This window comes from Manihot esculenta, chromosome 3 (assembly GCF_001659605.2).
Source record: "Manihot esculenta cultivar AM560-2 chromosome 3, M.esculenta_v8, whole genome shotgun sequence".
Classification (NCBI taxonomy): Eukaryota; Viridiplantae; Streptophyta; class Magnoliopsida; order Malpighiales; family Euphorbiaceae; genus Manihot; species Manihot esculenta.
In genome coordinates this window covers 21,317,340-21,323,411 of record NC_035163.2, presented here as the reverse complement: position 1 = coordinate 21,323,411, position 6,072 = coordinate 21,317,340, and the positions used below count along the sequence as shown (strand labels likewise).

Here is a 6,072-nt window from a genome sequence, read left to right as displayed (position 1 = left end):
TTTTAAAAATTTTGATATACATAAACCTTGTTTTAAATGTTATTGAAAAAATAGTTTAAAATTTTATTTATTCTTGTAAAAGAAATATATTAAATCTAATTTTTTTTAAATAAATCCAAGTAGTATATTTTTTTTTGGAATCAAATCCAAGTAGTATATTTTAAAAGTTATTATTTTCAATGACATATATTCTAAATTAATTAAAGAAAAGCTAAAAAAAGAATTCGAACACGTCTTTCTTTGAGATAATTTCTAAATTAAGCCAATAAAATTATTTTCTAGTAGTATAATCGAGAATAAATATGTTTTGCTTATAAATTTTTTTAACTTTTATATAACTATAAATAGTATAAATTAATTTAAATTAAATTAATTTAATCGGTGAATTTAGTAAGGAAAATATTTTTTCCGAAGAATTTACTAAGGAACTCTCTTCCTCTATTATCTCTGTTTTACGCGCCAAAAAAGCGAACCATGCTTTGCCTGTCAATAATATCCGTTCTCTTTTGATTCCCTTCCCCATATATATACGCGCGCGCACACTCACACGCATCCCTCTGTTTCTCTTTCCCATTCCTCTTCCATTTCAATTTCCCACTCACTCTCTCTCTCAATTCCTCTATTTCTCTGCGATCTCATCTCCCTCTCTCTCTCTCGCAAGATTTTTTCGACTTGGAAGCGGTGTTCGGTGACAGAAGCAAAGCTCAGAGATTGATCCGTCATCAATTGAAACTTTTCAATCTCCAGGTTAACATTTTTTTCGATTATTTACTGTTCTGTTCTTATGTATAGTATCATTTCTTTTGAGTAATAAATCGATAGATAAAAGCTCATTTGAATAGACGAATTTGATAACAGCGTACTTTTGAGTTCCTTCTGCCATTTCTTGGCTGATTTAGTTGCATAAAGAAACTTCTATAATCAGAATACATAGCTTTGATCTTAGAATTTGTTTTGGTATAGAAATTAGTTGAAATAAATTATTAGAGCGTACTATTTGAATTTAATTTTATTGTGACATTTCAAATTCAAAACTTAATTTTAAGTCTGCGACGAAATATATATATATAACATCTTGAGTTATATTTAATTTTCGTCGATCATCATTAGTTAATATATATATTTAAAAATTTATAATATTTCAGATGAGTAGAGTAAGAAATAGAATAATTCTGCAAAAGGCATATTTTAAATTTTAAAATATTCATCAACAGTTAGATAAGTTTTAATTTTTTTAAAAAATTCAAATAATCTATGCAATTATTTAAATAAATTAAATAAAACCTTAAAATTTTAGAAAATATTAAATAAAATTTTTAAATTTTTTAAATATATCAAATAAATTTTTATTTTGAATTTAAATTTTCTTCTCATTATTAATTTATATTGTTTACTATCCGTCAATAAATAATTTATATTATATTTTATTAGATTATATTAAATCGATAATAGTAACTATAAAAAAAAAAAATAAATCTATAGAAAACTTTTTTGAATTATTTAATAAAAAGCAAATTATCAGTTTGTTCTATATTAAATCAAAATTCTCATCATGATATTATATATTGAATACATAAAATAATTAATAAAAATTTTAGACATTAAAAGAAATTTTTCGCTCATGACTTTAAATGAATTTAAATTGAAGGAAATTATAATTTATTCTCTATTTTTATCTATTCCAGTTAAAGTTGAAGTAAATTATAACTTATTTTTTTTAATTTATTTTTAAAAGTTAAAAGAGACTTATTTATTCAATTTTAAATGTTGAAAGATATATTTATACTTCCAAAGTATATTTGATTTATTTAAAAAAATTTAAAAAATTTATTTAACTTATTTTAATCGTTGAAGGTTATATTTAAAAAAAAAAAATTCAAGAACTTATCTGATTATTGACTTTAAGATTAAAATAGTCATTTTGCTTAATTTATTATTTTTTTCCACCGAAAATAAATATGATACCATATAATACGAATTTAAAGAATCTTTTTAAAGCTGAAATCGACCTCTATAATTAAACTTATTTCAACTTTATGTTTTGCTAGTTGAGTTCGAGCACAAGTACTTTACATATATAATGATTAAAAAATAAAATTTTTACAAGCTATTTCGTTTTTAACATTTTGATTTGGCAAATGTAAAAAATATCCTATAGTTTAATAGGTTTTTCATTTTGATTCTTTAGTTCATTTTACGATTTACGATTTAATTTTGTAGGACTTGTCCCAAATTAAAAATTTATTAAAATTTAAAATTATACATAATAGTATGTCAAAAATTACTGAATAGATTAACCATAAAAAAATTCAAAAATTATTTAATTTCGTTTGAACTGTCAGAATAGTTGCATCTAATATGATATCACAATAATATGAAGTCTAGAAATTGCATTTTCCAGCTATATCTCTTACCCCTCACCTGCCCTCGAGTCACACCTCTGACCCCAGGAATAATATCAACTCCATTTTGCCTAGTTGTAGCGGATACAAAACAAAGCTACTTATTGAGTCTTTTCTCTGTCAATAAATATTGGGTTTTGTTGCATTTCCCTTGGCCTTGAGTCTTTTTATGAATGAGTATTGGGTTTTTGTTGCATTTTCCTTGGCCTATTCATTGATTTTTGGATGCATCTTATTATGATTCTCTATCAAGTACTTTACAATTTCCCAATTATATGCAGTGGAAAAAATGAAAGGGTGTACATCTCTGTATCATTCCCAAAGATATATTTTGAGATATTTATTCTCTTGATTATCATATTATGATTCTTGAATTCTAAAATGCTGGCTCTGATTCAGCAGGTCAATGAAGATCAGCGCTACCTAAAACAGGGTTAGTTGCTGATCTAAATTTCACTTTATTTGTAAGTGTCATTTGCTGCATTTTTTAATGCCATCTTGTTTCCTACAACTTGCTTATTTCTGTTTTCCAATTTTAATGCAGTAAAATCAATGCAAATAAAATAGTTTCACCGTAACCGTTAATCAGGATAAATCTTATATGAAATCTATTATAACGAATGGCCATCATCAAAGTATATCGATTTCATTATATAATTGTCCATATTCCTTTTGCTAATTCTTCTAGGCATTTGTTTGACTGATGAAGACTCTTAAGGATTTGCGTAAGTGACTTGTCCATGTACAAGCTTATAAGCTAACTTGAGTCTCCACATGTACCTTTGGCTTAGCTTTGTGCATCTTCCATTCCCTACCAAATGAACCCCGATAATGTATAAAAAATAGGACCCCAAAATCATAACACGTATATATGGGAATCGAAGGCTTTTCCATCTGGTTGGATCAGGCAGTAAGAAGTTTGACCTATTAAGTATAAAAAATCAGTAACACTCTTTGATTGATCTCCTCAAAGATCGGAGAGGACAGACAGATTGATCTCCTCAAAAGCTCGTACTATAACAAGACTTTGAATGCCGACATGGCTGACTTCAGTAACCGAAAGGAGCTCATTTCTATGTAGATCGGATGAATCCGACACGACCTGATGAAGTTAGGGTAAAAATGCCGACCTCCTATGAGCTGGTCACCTCCTTAATTCAGTACAAACATCATAAGCGCGCATGTAGAGGGTACGAACCGGCCAGCTTTGTATTTATTGTCCTATAGTTCATCATTAATGTATTATCATTCTTGTCCCATCAAAAAGGGACATATAATACCAAGAGCATCAACTTTATTCAAAGGTATTTATGCACTGGACTAACCCTAAAAAAAAGGATATCTCCTTCTCTGAAAAGGGACCAATATCTCTCTCTCTTGCGGTTATGCAGGGAGAACCCAAAATCACCATTCTCTTCTCTTCTCTGTTTTACTTTCCTTAACTTTATGAAGTTGTCTCCATTGGAAACTTCCCTGGTGGTCCCCTGATCGTCTTCTTCATCTTACAGGTCCTATTCCTTAAAGTCAAGTATAGAGAGATCTAATGGACCGATCATAAAACGATGATCAACCCAGCGAATCAGACCTTTGTCTAGGTGTCCTCATCTAGACGCCTCGTCGGATCTCACTACTATTGCTGGAGTTTCTAAACAAAACCCATTGAAATTCACATGGCAAACCGAGAAAAGTTAATAGCTAAATAATAAGGGAAATCGAAAGAGAGAGAAAGAAGACCCGAGAATCGCTAACGGCATTTAAAAACCACACAGTGAAAGTCAGAAAAAGGCAGATGCCAATGTGAGAAGGGAATGCGACACAAAGGCAATCTACTCGGCATGGAAGAGAGGTGACGCACACGAGTCACTCTAGCTGTACGGTCACTTTCTTTAGCTCAAAACATTCTTACTATAATGAACTATTCGCAAAATTTATATTTTTAGATAAAAACCTTATATACATGAGCCCAAACACGGTAGTGTACTGAAGTAGCTTAAAAAGCCCTCATTTGTGATTAATATGAACTCACTGAGAAATGGGTTATTTGTTTAAAGTATGCTTGTATGAGAATTAAAAGCTATAGAATGATGTATACATGAGAAATATTGTCAATTACATTCTTTGGAATCATAGAGATGATATAGTTGGACAATATTAATATTTTGCATTCAGTTGAAATATTAAGCTAAATATCTTGCTGTTCAAATTAACAATGAGCATTCTTGTTACATATACTTTGCGCAAACTTTTATCTTGCAGATAAAATTTAAAATTAAACAAGAACAAAGATAATAAACTTGGAAGCCCTAACCATAAAACAAGAAGAACTCAATGAGGTAGGTGACCGGTCTCGGAAATAAGACCAGCCGACACCACAAAGTCGATTAAGGGGATAAAGCCCAATAATGAAGGGCCATACCAGCAAGGCTATGAGCCAAAAGAAAATGAACCAAGAGACATGATGCCGACTTTGAGAGAGGACCTTGGCATACACAAGACTCACAAGAAAAAGGTTAAGGCCTAGTTCTGACCTCACAAAAGAGCTCGGTTCACAGGTAAACAAGGCTAAAGCCTGGCTCGACCTCACAAAGGAGCTCAGCTCACAGAAAAACAAGTTTAAGGCTTGATGCCAGCCTCACGAAAGAGCTCAGCCCGTAGAAAAGTAAAGCTAAGGCATAATCTCATCCTTGAAAAAAGGGGGCTCGACACTCTTAAAACTCGAAGAAAGTTAAAATCAAGGCATAACACCACCTCAAAAGAGAGCTCGGCCAAATCAAAATAAAATTAAGGCCTGATACTGATCGGTCTCGAAAATAGCCCCCTGACACCAGAAAGCTGAGTTGAGGAAAAAAAAGTCCTGAAGCAGACTAGCGAGCCAAAGAGCTTGAACGATCAAGAGCAAAAGTGCTTCAAAGTGCTTAAGGATAGATAGCTCGAAGAACACAAAGAGTCAAAGAGCTCGGATGAATAATTAGGGCTAAAGAGCCCGACAAAGAGCCAAAACGCTTGAAAGATGCTTGAGGGCAAATGGTCCGGAAAGTGCTTAAGGGCAGAGAGCCCAGAGGATGACAAAGTAAAAGCGCTCAGATAACGAGTCAGGGCTAAAAAGTCTAGAAGGAAAAAAAGCTAAACAGCTCGAACGAAGACTCAGGCTGAAAGCCCATAAGAGAACATAGAGTAAAAGTGCTCGGACTATGGTCCATGGCTAGAAGAGCCTAAAATGCGACAAAAGCAAGAAGAGTTCGAACAGAAAAATCAAGGAGCACAAAATATGCAAAAAAGCAGAAATGCTCATAAGCAAACTAAGGGCGAAAAAGCTCAGAAGCGTACTCAGGGCGAAAAAGCTCAGAAGCGTACTCAGGGCGAAAAAGCTCAGAAGCGTACTCAGGGCTGAGTATCCAGAAGACGCAAAAGAGCGAAAGGCTCAAAGAAAGGAGTCAGGGTTAAGAGCCCAAAAAAACAAAAGGGTTAAGAGCCCAAAAAAACAAAAGGGTTCAGATAAAGAACGCAAAGAGCAAGGAACTCAAAATAAAGAATTAGGTCTTTAAGCCCCAAAATGCTTAAGGGCAGATAACACGAATAAGTAAAAACGCTTGAAAGAAACTTGAGGGCAAATTGCCCGGAAAGTAGATAAGGGCAAAAATAGCCTAGAAAGCGCTTAAAGGTAAAAATG

The 6,072-nt window shown here is 32.2% G+C and overlaps 1 protein-coding gene across 6 annotated transcripts in view; it reads left to right on the top strand.

Annotated features, from left to right (window-relative positions):
• Nucleotides 1-550: 550 nt before the first annotated feature.
• The window catches only part of LOC110611765 (alpha,alpha-trehalose-phosphate synthase [UDP-forming] 1), a 52,941-nt gene continuing 47,419 nt past the window's right edge, over nucleotides 551-6,072 (top strand). For 2 of the 6 annotated variants that reach the window (XM_021752225.2, XM_043954815.1), the window contains exons 1-2: nucleotides 551-747; nucleotides 2,805-2,835. The gene's annotated coding sequence lies outside the window, so the exon portion shown is untranslated. Of the gene's footprint in view, nucleotides 748-2,801; nucleotides 2,867-6,072 lie in introns of all 6 variants that reach the window. The other 4 variants (XM_043954818.1, XM_043954817.1, XM_043954816.1 and 1 more) reach the window with 3 other exon arrangements.